The 16,536-nt window shown below is 40.6% G+C and overlaps 1 protein-coding gene across 2 annotated transcripts in view; it reads right to left on the bottom strand.

Annotated features, from left to right (window-relative positions):
* Positions 1-16,534, bottom strand: part of rbis (ribosomal biogenesis factor) — a 30,428-nt gene extending 13,894 nt beyond the window's left edge. The window contains exon 1 of one of the 2 annotated variants that reach the window (XM_084326345.1): positions 15,941-16,534. The gene's annotated coding sequence lies outside the window, so the exon portion shown is untranslated. The remainder of the gene's footprint in view (positions 1-15,940) is intronic. The other variant, XM_084326344.1, reaches the window with a different exon arrangement.
* Positions 16,535-16,536: the final 2 nt, after the last annotated feature.

Raw genomic sequence — 16,536 nt, 5'->3', positions numbered from 1 at the left:
TATAGGTTGTCCAGCTGCTTTTGTATGTTGTTAACTTGTTGTAGTGTTATAACGATACCAACATTTTGACTTCGATACCGATAGGAAAGGTAATGGAATATATTATTAGATGACAGAACATGGAAAATTCTTTATACAATTATTTAATTAATTATAATTTAAATTAATATTTTGACGCTGTTGAAACGTAAATAATCAAAAATAATCAAATTATTCTGTTACAGCTGCTGAGCTATATACTATAGCTAATTTATTTGAATGAAATAGCTTCAAGAATCGAATCAGGATTGTTAGCAGGCAGAGAGAGGGGGGGGGACTCAGCCACTCAGCGCCCCCTTCCCTCACTATTGGATGCCTCCGAGCGTTCCCAGGGATAGCTTAGTTAGCAGCTAACATTAGTTAAAAGGTTTTTAGCGCGACGTGGGCATTCCAGAATGGCGAGGATGCAAAGCATGTTAGACCATTGGACCCGTTGCTCCCGGAGTTTACATTACACATAGAAACAGCGTGACTTGCGAGATAAATTGTCACAAAGCTGTCAAACACAGGGCTGAAGAGCTAGATGCCATTGCTTCTAGAATTGAAGGTCCGCTCTGCTCTTGACAAGTGCGCGTTGACACACCCAGTGCCCACTACGCAAAGCTATTACTCGCACAGTGTGCTCCTAAATGATTTTTCCAGTTTGCACATATCTATTTTTAGGGGCAAATGCGAGTGAAATAGTCGCATTGTAGAGCCCTGCCTCCCCCCCTTAATTAGCTGATATCAATCCCCGTCTCCTGAGCCTTTCAGCCATTGTGTACTGTAGTGTGATGTGTGCCTGGTGCCAGTGTATGGCAGCCATTGAGCCTGCATAGACCAAGGTTGAGTGCTACACAGCGGTGGTGAAGGAGGCAATTTCCACCCTACATTGTAAAGTGCTTTCGAGTGTTTAGAAAAAGCACTATATAAAATGCAATGATCATTCATTCATTCACCTCCTCTCAATGGGTGAACAAGAACATTGTGCCTTTGGAAATATGTAAAAGCACAATGGAGTATGCTCTTTTCAGGAGTTAAAGGACACATTGGCCCTCCCTGGCTCTGCTTATTTCTAGTGATGCCCCGATCGATCGGCCACCGATCGTTATCGGCCGATAATCAGTATACATATGCGATCGGTGATAATGCTTTATTTTCGCCGATCGTCAAAACCGATCGAAAAACGAGATCTCACTCGCTGAGTTCTGTCTCAGACGCTCCGTCTCCTCCTCCCTTCCCTGTGTAAACAAGCTTGGGCAATAGTCCGCTCTAACCTAGTGCATGCGAGCTCCGTGAGCTAACGTTAGCTACCGTTACTGTTTAAACAGAATGACCCAGTCAACTATTCACTTTTAGTTTAATACATGAGGCATTGTTAACGGTATCTAGCCGGCTAGCTACTGATAGCTCCTGATATCAACAAATGCTCCAGCAATAGTCTAGTAGACGTGCATGATAGCTCACGTTAGCTCACTGTTCAAAACTAAACGTCCCATTAAACTAAATTCAGTTCACTGAGGCGTTGTCTTAACGTTATCTAGCAGTAGCTACAGATAGCTCCTGATATCAATGTCTTATAACAGTGATTCGATGCGTATTCGAGCCACGGCTTGCATCGCAGTCACAAACGGGGCTAGCTGAGGGAGTAGGGTATATCTGCAGAGCTTCAAGATTCAAGATTCAAGAGTTTTAATTGTCACGGCATACAGGTATACAATGAAATGCGGCTGGTCTTGCCCGCGACGATGTGCAATACAGTGGTACAACATATAATAGAATCCAATAAAAATAGTGGTACAACATATTAATAGGTGCGGGTATATCTGCAGAGCCGCAGATATACCCTGCTGAGGGCATGCTGAATGTGATTTGATCAAAGCAGAGTATACACACAGACAGTGGAGATAGCGAGCATTTTGACTTGTAGCGTGGTGGCGATGTCTCGCAGATAATACAACTACAAGTATAATTATATAATATATATATTTTATAAAAAAATATATATATTTATATAAAAAACTTTTTTTTTAAATCAAAAACAATCGATATCGGTCGATATGGCTCAAGACGATCGGTGATCGGTATCGGTGGCAAAAAACGTGATCGGGGCATCCCTACTTATTTCCTATATTTGAGATTGCGTTCAGCCATGAAGGCCTATGGTGTGCCTTGGTAGTGTCCCCTAGCTACTACCACATCCGCTGATTCTGACCTCCATTCACTCCTTCACTGGACTGATTCCGGTTCTCTACACAGCAAACTCCAAGCTAACCAAAGCAAATCCCATCTGTTGTTGTCCATATCTTGTTGGAGAGCTGGAATGGCACAGGTATGGACAAATTTATTTTCTTCTTCTACAAACCTATCCCACAAACTCCTACATTTCAGATCCATCCACAAATTCCACTATACTCCATACACACGTTCCAATGAAACTTGTGGAACAAAAACACTATGCAATATGAGGGCCATTGGAATGTCCTACCATCGCACAACTATGGACTGATATTTGAACTATTGATATGTCTACTATTTCAAGCTTGGTTTGAACCAGACATCAATTTAAAAACTATGTGGCTAACATATTACTATGCCATATGAATCCTGGAACAATCCACCGCCAAGATACATGGAGCCAAAGCATCCACAGTTGCAGCATGATCCAGTACTGTTGACCAGATTGCCTTGAGTTCGTCTTGTCCTGTCTCGTCTCATTATGAATGAATAAGTAAGTGGGGGTGAGTGAGCAGCAGTAAGTGATTTGGTCAGTGAGTGGTAGTGGGATCATGTAAATGCGAGAGGGTGTGGGCTCGAGACTAACGATGTCCCGTCGTCCCGGGGACGATCAAATATTGATTTGGGACGAACAGAAATCTTTTTTGGGATGCAAACGGGACGAGAGGATTTTATTTTTTTCACAGGAAATGTCAATTAGCCGACTGTCAGTGCGCGCATATATATATATGAATTATTCTACTTTAATAAAACATACCTGGTGATCAACTACAGTTTGCTGTAAACATTATGATATGTGTGTAGTGTTCTGATAACGACAGCTGCAGCGGGAGCTGGCTCATGCTGGATTTGCGAATATCATGCAGCTGCAGAGCCGCAGATCCAGGGGCGCTTTCAGGTCCGGTCACAGGCCCGCTCAACAGCGCCCCCCACACAACGGCTGAATTGCCAATGGCTGAATTGGAGTATTGCTCATATTTTTATAAAATATATATATTATATAATTAGACTTGTACTTGTATTATCTGCAAGACATCGCCACCACGCAACAAGCTCCACTGTCTGCGTGTACTCTAGTAGCCTCCAGCTACGGCCAGGATTCTCCGGAGCTGCAGCTGGACCCTATACTCGAGTAGCCTCGAGCTACGGCCAGGATTCTCCTTCGCTGCAGCTGGACCTATTGGTATAACGTTACTGTGCTCAGCAAGCCCTCAGCTCGAATACGCGTCGAATCAGTGTTATAAGACATTGATATCAGGAGCTATCTGTAGCTACTGCTAGCCGGATATATAACGTTAATACAACGCCTCAGTGAACTATTTAGTTCAATGGGACATTTCGTTTTGAACAGTGAACTAACTTGCGCTAACGTGAGCTAACAGAGGTATCATACACGTCTCTACTAGACTATTGCTGGAGCATTTGTTGATATCAGGAGCTATCAGTAGCTAGCCGGCTAGATACCGTTCGGTTAGACAATGCCTCATCATGTATTAAACTAAAAGTGAATAGTTGACTGGGTCATTTTGTAACGGTAGCTAACGTTAGCTCAGGGAGACGCCGTCCTCCCGTCCCACTAGACTAGACCCGTGTTTACATGCGTGCGGGAGGGGCTGGAGGGAGGAGCAGACGCCGCACCACCCGACAGAACTCAGCGAGTGAGATCGGTTTTGACGATCGGCGAAAATAAAGCATTATCACCGATCACCAATCGCATATTTATACTGATTATCGGCCGATAACGATCGGTAGCCGATCGATCGGGGCATCCCTATATAGTATGCTTGTGTACAGGGTGCAGGGTTGACTCTTCTTGTTCCAATTCACTCAGTACATTGCCATTGGCTGGTGAGTGGATAAAATTTGGACGTGGCAAATCATATAAACCACGTTATGGTTTATAAAGGGAAACGTCCTAGTGGCTAATGGATCGAGTGCGCACTGCTGTCAGACAGCGATTCCAAAGTTGAAGGCCATGCAGTCAGAGGAGCAGAGGTAAATTCTGGTGAATGGGATCTCCATCCATTCATGGCAGGAATGTAGGCTACGAACATTTTCATAGTAGGTGTAGCCGACATTACCCACATGTGCTGCTGCGTGGGTGTAGGCACCTCTGTGAGTGCCATTACCGGCTTTAATCATCTATTTTCCAGCACCTCTTGCCATTTTTGGTGGGTGTAGCAATACTAGGGATGCACGATATTGATTTTTTGACACCGATACCGATAACTTTATGCTCCTCAAGCCGATATCGCTATTTATTGTATTATAAAAAAAAAATGTAATGTATATATATTTTTTTTTATCAACTTTTTTTTTCAACATGAAACAAAACATGTCACAATACAATAATAATACATAAAAAGACTTCCCAGGACAATAACTTAACACCAACTTAAATGTGACCTAACTAGACAACAGAAACAAAAGCCAAGACAACAGTTTTGACTGATAAAGTGACCATATTTATTTTTACAAATGAAAATTCACAATCCGTCAACAACTTGTAATACATCCAACCTAAGACGCTCGAAGCTTTTTGTTCTTCTTTTTTCAAAGCGGAGCCTTGAAAAAAAGGCTTTGAGTGGACACATCACCACCACAACAAGTCACCTGCGGCATCACCACCGCTAGGGCTGGGCGATATGGCCTAAATATGATATCACGATATTTTCTGACCTTTCGGCGATACACGATACACATCACGATGTTTTTCTTTTTTTCCCCAAACAATTCATTATGAGGCTTACCAAGACAGTATTTGAGTTTGCAAGCTAACATTAAAGACTAAATAAAATACCCATGCATTTAGCATTTTTATATTATATATTAGATTTAGATTATTGGATTATTAGATTATATATTGCATATATTTAGCAATGAGATATTATATGATTTAGATATGAAATATGATTAATTGAAAATGGGGGACCCTGATGTAAACAAGACGAAAGACTTTCTCTGGTCTGCATCCCCTTAACAATTGTATGTATTGAGCTGTACTGTACCCATTCTGCAATATGTTAATAAAGTTTTAAATCAATCAATCAATCAATAAATAGCATTTTAGCATTTTTATGAAACTACTGTATATTTGTATGTCTCTAAATGTTTTGATGAATTGAAAATGGAGGACCCTTATGTAAAAAAGCCGAAAGTCTTTTTCTGGTCTTCATCCCCCAGTCCACTGTTGTTGTATTGAGCTGTACTGTATTGTACCCATTCTGCAATCGTTAATAACGTTTTCATTCATTCGATCATTCAGCCGGCAACAGAATAATTTTGATTGACAGTCGAGTCTGCCAATTACGTCACACCGATTGAACCCGCCCTGCTGTTCTTAGCACCAATCGGCAAGCTCTATGCGTTTTTTACTTCCGCAATTGATTTTGACGAGAGCTGAGCTCAGCTCAACGACAACAACAGCTCCCTGCGGCAGACGAGTGATTACCAGCGCACCGCAGCATGACTAAACAAGCCATAATGATTTTATTGCAACGAATGTTATAATAAAAGCCTTTCCATACATCTGTCTGATTGAAAACTTTATTAACAGACCGCAGAATGGGCATGCACAACTCCGCACGGGCTGAGATATGAACAGTAACGCTTGCTATCTATGTCGTCATTGGACATTGCTATGTTTGGGTAAATACGCTAATGTTATTGAACGTGTAACTATATAACGTTAATGCCACAAAACGAATGCCTTTGTTAATAATAATTAGTAACTTTGATGCAGTAGTGTGTGTGGGGGCGGCGTTGTTCAAAAGTTTGAACGGGTGTGGACCAGATTGACGCGACACAATCCTCTTGGGCAAAACTAGGGCTGGGCGATATGACGATATTATATAAATATCGGGTACAGTTCATTAACGATACACTTTTTCAACGTATCGTGGATATCGTGATGTTTTGCCCAAGAGGATTGTGTCGCGTCAATCTGTCCACACGTTACTCGTTCATATATCAGCCCGTGCTGAGATATGCCCATTCCGCGGTCTGTTAATAAAGTTTTCAATCAGACAGATGTATGGAAAGGCTTTTATTATAACATTCGTTGTAGTAAAATCATTATGCCTCATTTAGTCATCCTGTTGAGCACTGGTCTCCTACTCGACGGCCGCGGGGAGCTAACGTTAGTAGCTTTGTTGACGTTGTTCAGCCACAGGACATTCAGGAAGTAAAAAACTAGGAGCTTGCCGATTGGTGCTAAGAACAGCAGGGCGGGTGCAAGCGCTGTGACGTAATTGGCAGACTCGACTGTCAATCAAAATTATATGTTTCCGTCAGAATGAATGAGTGAAGACTTTGTTAAAGGGTTGCAGAATGGGTACAATACAGTACAGGAGGATGAAGACCAGAAAAAGACTTTCGACTTTTTTACATAAGGGTCCTCCATTTTCAATTCATCAAAACATTTAGAGACATACATATATACAGTAGTTTCATTAAAATGCTATTGATTGATTGATTGATTGATTTAAAACTTTATTAACATATTGCAGAATGGGCTCAATACATACAATTGTTAAGGGGATGCAGACCAGAGAAAGACTTTAGTCTTGTTTACATCAGGGTCCCCCATTTTCAATTCATCATATTTCATATCTAAATCATATAATATCTCATTGCTAAATATATGCAATATATAATCTAATAATCTAAATCTAATATATAATATAAAAATGCTAAATGCATGGGTATTTTATTTTGTCTTTAATGTTAGCTTGCAAAATCAAATACTGTCTTGGTAAGCCTCATAATGAATTGTTTGGGGTAAAAAAGAAAAACATCGTGATGTGTATCGTGTATCGCCGAAAGGTCAGAAAATATCGTGATATCATATTTAGGCCATATCGCCCAGCCCTAGGCAAAACATCACGATATCCACAATACGTTAAAAAAGTGTATCGTTAATGAACTGTACCCGATATTTATATAATATCGTCATATCGCCCAGCCCTAACCACCGCTATGCTATTGTATGTATTGAACTGTACTGTACTGTACCCATTCTGCAATCTGTTAATAAAGTTTTCAATCAATCAATCAATATGATGGCGTTAAAAGCCTATGACGCTAGAAGCTAGAAGCTGCTGTGAATCCAAAGCCAGCTATTGACGAGTCGTTTGCTAAATTAAAGAAGTTTGACAGAAATGACCCAAGGGCTCAAGCCGCTAGCTTTTAAGCAGTCCTTGGTGGTGCAAATTAACCTGGCTACTACGGAGAAATAAGTGACTGCGTTCAACCGAGGGTTGCGTCACAGCCATGGAAGGGGCTAGCTTTGCTTAGCTCCTCGCGTCGTCGTAGGCTTCTAAGTTAACACAATAACACACCGTCGTAGCGGTGGTGATGCCGCAGGTGACCCGTCAGGCTGGATGTATTACAAGTTGTTGCCCTTTTCCCTCCTTGTGGAACTTCTGCATTATTACAAATAGCAAGCAAACTTTTTCCTCAGAGTACCGACACGGCCATCTTTGTTTTAACGTCCGAGCTGATTCAGAAACTTACGTGGCTACGTCACAGCCAAGAAAGGGAGCGCTGGATTTGTGTAAAACGCCCTGTTCCTAAACCACATGCTGTCAGTCGTACCACAGTACAAACGGGATGAGCCTACAGTCAAAACAAACGCACTTCATTCCAATTCACCCACACGGCATTTTTTTTTACCAAAAAATATATTATATTATCGGAGCTATTAATAACGTTATCGGGTTTATCGGGATGACGTCATAATTGCTGATATCGGCCCGATAATTATTGTGCATCCCTAAGCAATACACCAATTTGTTTTTATTAATTATTCCCTTCCCCGCCTGGCTACCCCACACTCCAAAAAGCACAGCTAATTGATTAATCAAAGCTAATTAATTTCCCTTTGACACAACACACTGCAATAACACTCTGAACAGCTTGTTGTTAATCTGAAGACTTCTAACCCTGGCCGGCAAGGAGTGAGATGCACCTAAATAACATTTCAGACTGCCACATCCATAAAAAGACCAGGCAAAACTTATTTTCAGTAATATACCCCCTTTAACTGCCTACTGTGTGAGGGAGGTGTGAACTGAAGCAGCCAAACGGCAGATTTTTGGAATGGTGACAGAATCACAAGCCTAAATATTTTATCAGGGCCCACTCACATTATGCAATGTTAATAAATCTTCACAATTTGCAATCAAGTGGCTACATTCTTGTTAGTAAGCTGGGTCTTTTTGGAAGCCCTTATTTTCCTCACAGCGTGTGGAGAGAGCGTGGATTTTGACATAAAAGCCAAGTGTATTACAGGCCCACTGGCTGTTGTGCAACAATCTATGTACCAAGGCTGAGGGACACCACCAGCACATCTGAAATAGTGATTCCTCTATTCCTTATGTAAGCACATGAGAAATATTGTGATATATTTTGGCCATATTACCCAGTATTAGTAGTGTTTTCTCAACATGCATTTAGCCTTTTGTACTTTAGTTTTGTATATTTTGTATAGTGTTGTAATATAGTAATATAGTGTAATGTGCCTTATATATGTGACAAATAAAACTACTTGAAAAACTTGAACATAATGGCTTCTTCACCACAGGACACATCTCAGCCAGTGGTACTGAACAGGGGGGCCGGGGCCTCATGTAATCTGCCTTGAAATTATTGATAACATTAATTACAGAATGCTTCGATCACAAAACATCACATCACTCCTACTATAGACTGAAGGAAGGGAGTCTATATCAAATATGAAGGTAGAACTTCATGCAAACGTATGGATTTTTACTATACTGTCATCAGCTATACAGTATTACAGTTACATATTATAATATATACAGTATATATTTTTAAATTAATTAGAAATTGTTCCTTGAAGTAGTACTACAAAAAGCTGAAGACCATTTTGAATTAAATGGCACCATGACAAGGTTATTATGACGTGTGTGTACATTTGTAATTGTCTGATCTGTTAACATCAACCTGCAAAGGGACTACACAGATGATTGATGTATTATTTATTATTATTATCATTTGTATTAACCCTTTCACTGCCACACGACAGAAGGTTAACCCTTTACTATCACACAACAGACGACGGACTGTCTGTGAATGTGAGGAACAAAATTGTAAAGCGCTTTGGATAAAAGCGTTATATAAATGCACTATTTACCATTACCATTTACTAGGGGTGTAACTGTGTACCGAACGAATACAATTTTATAAGGGAGATGAAGCGTTGAACAATATGAGCCTAGTTTGTTTGTTGTGTACCTTGGGTAAGACAGGGTCCTATAATCAAATGTGAAATCCTGCTTATTATTCGTCTGAAAACTCAAATGTAATTTCCCCGTTTTGGCCATGGGCGGCGCCATTTTGATGGCGACGTCACGGCAGGGCACGAAATTAACTTTTTGACTCACCGGCCAGTGGCGGGTAGATGGGAAGAATCTACCCGCCAAGCATATTTCTTACCTGCAAATTTTTTTGATTAAAAATATATATATTTTATATAAAAAAAAATTTTTTTAATAAAATATATATTATATAATCATACTTGTAGTTGTATTATCTGCGAGACATCGCCACCATGCAATAAGTCAAAATGCTCGCTATCTGCAAACAGCTCCACTGTCTGTGTGTATACTTGAGTAGCCTCCAGCTCCAGCAAGGATTCTCCGGCGCTACAGCTAGACCCTACATTCAGCATGCAAGGATTCTCCGGCGCTGCAGCTGGACCCTATTGGTATAATGTTACGGTTCTTTGGTCAAATCTAGGGATGTCCGATATTATCGGCCGACCGATATAATCGGCCGATATCGGCAGTAAAATGTGATATCGGAAAATATCGGTATCGGTTTAAAAACTAAAAAAAACAATAACAATATTTGTTATATATATATCCAGTGAAATGATTAGTTACCTGAAATTATTCAGTTTTTTGGACGGGGAAACCCTTCATATATCGGTATCGGTTGATATCGGTTGATATCGGTATCGGAAATTAAGAGTTGGACAATATCGGAATATCGGTATCGGTAAAAAAGCCAATATCGAGCATCCCTAGTTAAATCACATTCAACATGCCCTCAGCTAGAATACGCATTGAATCAATCTTTGTTTGTACTCCTGCTCCCAACTACTGTCAGCGACTTCGGGTTATTGAGAAGCGCTATATAAATTAAATTAATTATTAATTATTATTATTATAATGTTATAAGACATTGATATCAGGAGCTATCTGTAGCTACTGCTAGCCCGCTAGATAACGTTAAGACAATTTAGTTTACTGGGACATATCGATCTAACGTGAGCTAGCTAACGTGAGCTAGCTAACTAGGGAACGGAGGTATTATGCACTCGAGTCGACTATTGCTGGAGCATTTGTTGATATCAGCAGCTATCAGTAGCTAGCCAGCTAGATACCGTTAGACAATGCCTCGTCATGTATTAAACTAAAAGTGAATAGTTGACTGGGTCATTGTTTAAACAGTAACGGTAGCTCATGGAGGTCCGCTCTTCTAGACTAGAGCAGACTGCCTCTGTGTTGATACGAGCAGAAGCCCTTAGCCAATAGTATCCCGCTGCAGGGCTGGGCGGATATGACTCGTTGCCACGTTTTTTTTCAAAATAAGAGTATCATACGAACCGAATGTTGCTAACTGCCGGAGCCATCGATATTATGACTGGAGATGCGCTTGCGGCGGAAATGAGACCCGCACAGATTTTCAAAATAAGAGTATTGTTATGAACTTGATTGATTGATTACACGCCACACGGCGGGCAGACCTCTCAGTGGGAGGCGCCAAACGTAAAAACTGAGCGCCAATGTCGCTTGGCGGGCTCTAGTTTCGCCCCCTGCGTCACGGTGATGGTTTGAGCTGGCTCCCGGTTTACACTGCTGGTTAGATAGCTACGTAAATATGGAGTGACGTGAATAGGGATGCCCCGATCGATCGGCCAGCGATCGGTATCGGCCGATATTCAGTATAAATATGAGATTGGTGAATTCCGATATTGCTTTATTTTCGCCGATCGCGAAAACTGATCGATGACACACGTGAAAAACATGATCCAATTCTCTTCTCTCTCTCACACACAGCTGCTGCTGCTGCGAGTAGCCTCCAGCTGCAAGGCTATTGGCTGCTGCACGCCTTGTAGGCTTGGGCGGTATGACGGTATTACGGTATACCAGTAGGCTTGGGCGGTATCCTTTTTTTTAACACCGGCAAACCTTTATGTTATAATACCCCGGTGCACGGTATTTGACGGTATGACTTTCATTTTCATCAGCGGGGGGGGTTTACGTGTTACCAAGTAAACAAATCATCGTCAGCTCTCAGAATGGTAGTCCCGCACCGGTAGAAGCCTGCACCGTTTTAGCGTTAGCATCTAGCCTATAGCCATGGCAGACTATTTGATTCCTTAAGGGCTAGAAATTGCCTGGGTTTTGGTGATATGCTCCCGAAATGCTCCCGTTGTTTGGCTACTTCTATGTGCAGTGAAAACTACTCGAATGCTTTATAACCTAGTCATTGATTTAGTTCAGGGTAATCTAAGATTAGCCGCAGAGCTAACGCTACTTAACGTGAGCTAACGCTAGTTATTCAAGCTCAGTAGCTCACAGAGAGAGATAAACAGCTGACAGCGGATAGTACAGGACGGTACAAATACAATAAAAAGGCGGGTGGGGCTGTTGTGTAAACCTTGTACTCTTTAGTTCACATATAATAAGAGACGGATTATTTGCTTGCTCCACCAGTGCACCACAACAACACTGCTCTCGTCACAACGCTTTACGGTATTTTCACAGCACTGTCGCAACATTACCGTAAAACGTGAACACCGTTGTGACCCACTCGCTCCACTAGAGCGGTCTCGCCCTCTGCTGGCGCGTGTGTGCACTACACTCAAAACTCCGTTTCACTGTTATAGAAACTGAAGCGCATCTGTGATTTTGACGGTGACGGACGGTATTGAAAATCAATACCGTCGGTATTTCTAAATACCCCGCTATACCTTAATACCGTCATACCTAGAGCTGCCGCGGTATTGATGTTTTCCTTACCGCACAAATTTGCGAAATATTTCCTACCGCCGCTTGGTGGTAACACACTGCAGCAGGGCTGTACGTTAACTTTTTTTGCACATAGCACTGGTGCTACAGAGGTTGATAGTTTTGTAGCACAGGCCAAAATCTTGTAGCACAAGTATAAAACGTGTTATATTTGTAACAGTCACAAATGTGCCTATTGTACTTTCTAAGAGCTTTATATATCATTTATAGTATTGCTATCTGTCCATTCTCATTGTCACTTGAGTGCATAAACCGTGCCTTCATAATGGCTTAAAGAAAATAAAAATACATTGGTTGGTTGTCATTTTATAGCGTCGTGAATATAAGGTATATCGCGCTTTTAGTCTAGGCTTTTCTGCAGGAGGCTGCAAAATAGGCTAAACGTTGGCGCCGTTATATCAAACGCCATTTCTGCTGTATATATATACGAATGAAATAAAACAAACTGCGTAGCATCCGGACTAGTACAGAGCATCTATGGATGAAATGGGGGCGGCGGGGAACGCTGATTACTATTATTGATTAGCAATACAGTGTGCGTTCAATATAGCATTTTCATTGACCGATCACGTTACGTTATAAAACAATGTCCAATCCAGCTGTAATATGGGGTAATATTATCCTACCGTCAGGCCATCTGATCGCCGGTAGCATTTCCTCACCAGTCATCGGATTCTGGTAGATCGATATGCACATTGGCTAATCATAAATCCCATTATTCCACGCTGAAAAAAACGCTCGGCAAGCTGATCCAAGATGAAGGATGTTCGGCTGGGATCAAGGATCTATGATCCGCCCACAGAACTGTACTTGCATTTTTATTTTATTTTTCACATAATGATACTGCAGTGGAGCGATGGCGCCCCTAAGCGGGTCTGGCCGGTACTGCATGTTTTGAAAATCAAATATGTGAAAAGATGCCGGTAGTGGATCGGGTACCTAAGAAGCGTTATAAATATGGAATAAAACAATAACAACTCGTCACGTATATACTCGTGGCTCTGGTCCACAACGCTCTTTTTCGAAACACGTATATACTCGTTCTCGGACGCCATAGTGTTAAAGAGCACCTACGGGAGGCTGCAATTCGAAACTGGCCACCGTAAATGTCCAAACCCCCCCACCCCCACCTAATAGACAGTCTCCTCCCCACCGTATTAGTGTTGTCACGATACTGGAATTTCGAACTTCGATACGATACCTTGAAAAGTATCGATATTCGATACCATTTTCGATACCACAGGGAAAAGGTTCAATCTTAAAATGTACACACAAAAATATATATATATATATATATATTTCTTTTTTAATAAATTTAGAGCCATATGAAATCCGTTTTATTATTATCCAAATTCCATTTTATTTTTTCCCAAATTCCGTTTTTTCCGTTTTAATATTTCAGAATTCTGTATTTTGCTTTTTATGCTCATTTTACCATCAGAAATAGTGTCTAATAAGTGGGAATGAATAAATGTCTACAATTGAATATGATATAACAGTCCATTTAATGTTTTTAAGTGCTGCAACTCAGAAATAGTTACATTTTACACAATACTTTTCAAATAATATTGTGACCAAATAAAAATACACATTTCAAGTGTAAACAATAGATACAGCTAGCTACTACTGACATTATCACAATGTCAGTAGCCTAGCTATATCTATTTTATTGTGATGAAATATAGTAATTCATAATTTAGGCACCTTTAGTTTAGTTTATTTCGTTTATAAAGGACAGTGTATAATGACAATCGTTTGCATTAAACAAATGGATTGCACCAGATTTAGCAAGAAGCTATAATTTCCATCTATAGTCCTATGTACTGTAAAACGTTTCATAGCTATTTAAGTTTATTTCGATTATAAAGGGCAGTGTATAATGACTCGTTTGCATTAAACAAATGGATGGGTGCACTAGATTTAGCAAGAAGCGATCATGTCCTAACGTTATAGCTATTTAATTACAATAGTGTCGCAAGTGTTTTTGTGGCTCCAGTCCACGGAACGTTGACAGAATTAGCAAAACACCTTATCGCCGGAGGCATAAAAGTCATTAGGATACTGCTCTGCTCTGAATTGAGGGCTTATTGGGGAATTTATTAGCTTCTTGACGATGTAAACACCGAAGCAGCGAGACGCTTGGGAGACTGCCTGTGTTGTGTGTAACCCGCTCTAGCGTCCGCCTCCCCGGTCGCGTGTACACCAAGCGTTCCACCCAAAAACGGAATTTCAGTCCAGATTAGGCCAAATTCTGCAATATTCCACGTTTTGCAGTTGATTCCATTTTTATTGGTCAATTCCGCGATTCCGTCCGCGATTCCGTGAACGCGGATTTCATATGGCTCTAAATAAATTTAGCTTTTGTTGCTGGTTGATTCTCCTCAGCTTCTCTCTGGTACTATAAGAGAAGATAAATATAACACTTTTAAAACCCTTTGTTTATCTTTAGATCACACATTTAAAAATAACTGTTCATCTCACTTCAATCATTTTTATTGCAGAACATGGTATTTTCTCAAGCAGACAGATGTAAACACTGTAATCTGTGTTGCATGTACCTGACAAACTGAACTGTTTGTATTACAGTCATATTCCGACTTAACTGAATGCACATGTGTGTGGACTACTGTACTATTACAGGTATTGAAATGAACAATGCAACTTCCTTATACAGTCTCCTCCCCATCATATGTATACTCTCTGTCAGGATCTATAGGTAACAGTACTGTATATTTGCATATCGTATATGTCAAAAATGTAACAGTACTAGTGTATGTCATGTATGTCCCTATACCATAAATGTCATGATGTCATGTTGTGTATGCCATACATGTCACTACTATGAATTGAAAATGGAGGACCCTGATGTAAACAAGACAAACGTCTTTCTCTGGTCTGCATCGCCTTAACAATTGTGTGTATTGAGCCGTACTGTATTGTACCCATTCTGCAATCTGTTAAATAAAGTTTTCATTCATTCATTAATTCATCCCACGCACACCACTGAGAGATTACCTGTAATTTAGCATAGCCTCATAGTATGGTGAATGCATAATGACAAGCCAGAGCTAGAAGACCTCCCGGACAGTGTGTCGAAGTGTCCTTGACAACAACAACAACAATAATAATAATAATAATAATAATAATAATAATAATAATAATAATAATAATAATAATAATAATAATAATAATAATAATATCTTAAATTAGCGCCTTTCAGGAGACCCAAGGCGCTTAACAGGAGGGGGCAGCTAAGGGAATGGGAACAGGGAACAACGTAACAACAACAAAATAATCAAAAGGAAAGAAAGAAAGAAAAGAAAAAGGGAAATCAGGCGGAGTCATTTACAAATTTGGTGAACTCTCAAATAAAGTGTCAGGGTAAAATAAGAGGTTTACATTAGCAAGAGATCTAGGCAGCATTGTCTTGATACACAGATTAGTGTATAACGTTGGACTAACGACGTAAAAACTAAAAAGCCACAAAACTGTCCCTCTCCTGTACATTTGAACAGTTCTCGATTATAAAGACTATTGAAATATAGCCCTGCTCAGTCCTAGCGCCAAAAGCAATAGTCGTTTTGTTATATACCTGTTACAAAAGAACTAAACATTGGACAAACCTTGTGAAGAACAGCGTTGTTGTCTTCATGTGCGAGAAGCGTGTTCTTCTTCTTCTTCTTATTTGAATTTCCGGCAGAGTAGACGCATCGAGGCGTATTACTGCCCTCCGCAATTCTTTTTATGGGCTCTTCTTCTCCTTCTTCTCCTTCTTTTTCTTCTTCTACTGGACCCCGTCATCACCTACATTGTCCATTGGAGTGCAGCTACTGCTGCTACTTCCTGTCTGAGCCCCCCTCCGCGGGATTTCTTATACTACACTAGTGGTGTTCCATCTTTAGGCCTCTTCAACTCACACTTTCTCCTTCTTCTCTGCTCCTCTTGCCTGTCCAATACTAATACATACACTAACGCTATATCCTCTGGTACAACTCTGAAGCATGCAGAAATGTCAGCACTGCCTCTGTGATCAACTGGTGGTTCTCATTATCCATGCCAAAGAATGATTTAAGAGAGAAGGAAGATACTCCCAGCTCTACCAGACTTTTATAAAAGATTTCCCTCTCTTTCTTATACCTTTCACATTCTAGGAAGACATGCCCGACAGTTTCAGTCTCTCCACATTCACACACCCCATCTGGATGTTTGCCCACAATGA

This window comes from Notolepis coatsorum (genome assembly GCF_963971535.1).
Source record: "Notolepis coatsorum genome assembly, chromosome: 12".
In the NCBI taxonomy this organism is placed as follows: Eukaryota; Metazoa; Chordata; class Actinopteri; order Aulopiformes; family Paralepididae; genus Notolepis; species Notolepis coatsorum.
Note: the sequence above shows the minus strand (reverse complement) of the source record. Positions and strands in the feature narration are given on the sequence as shown.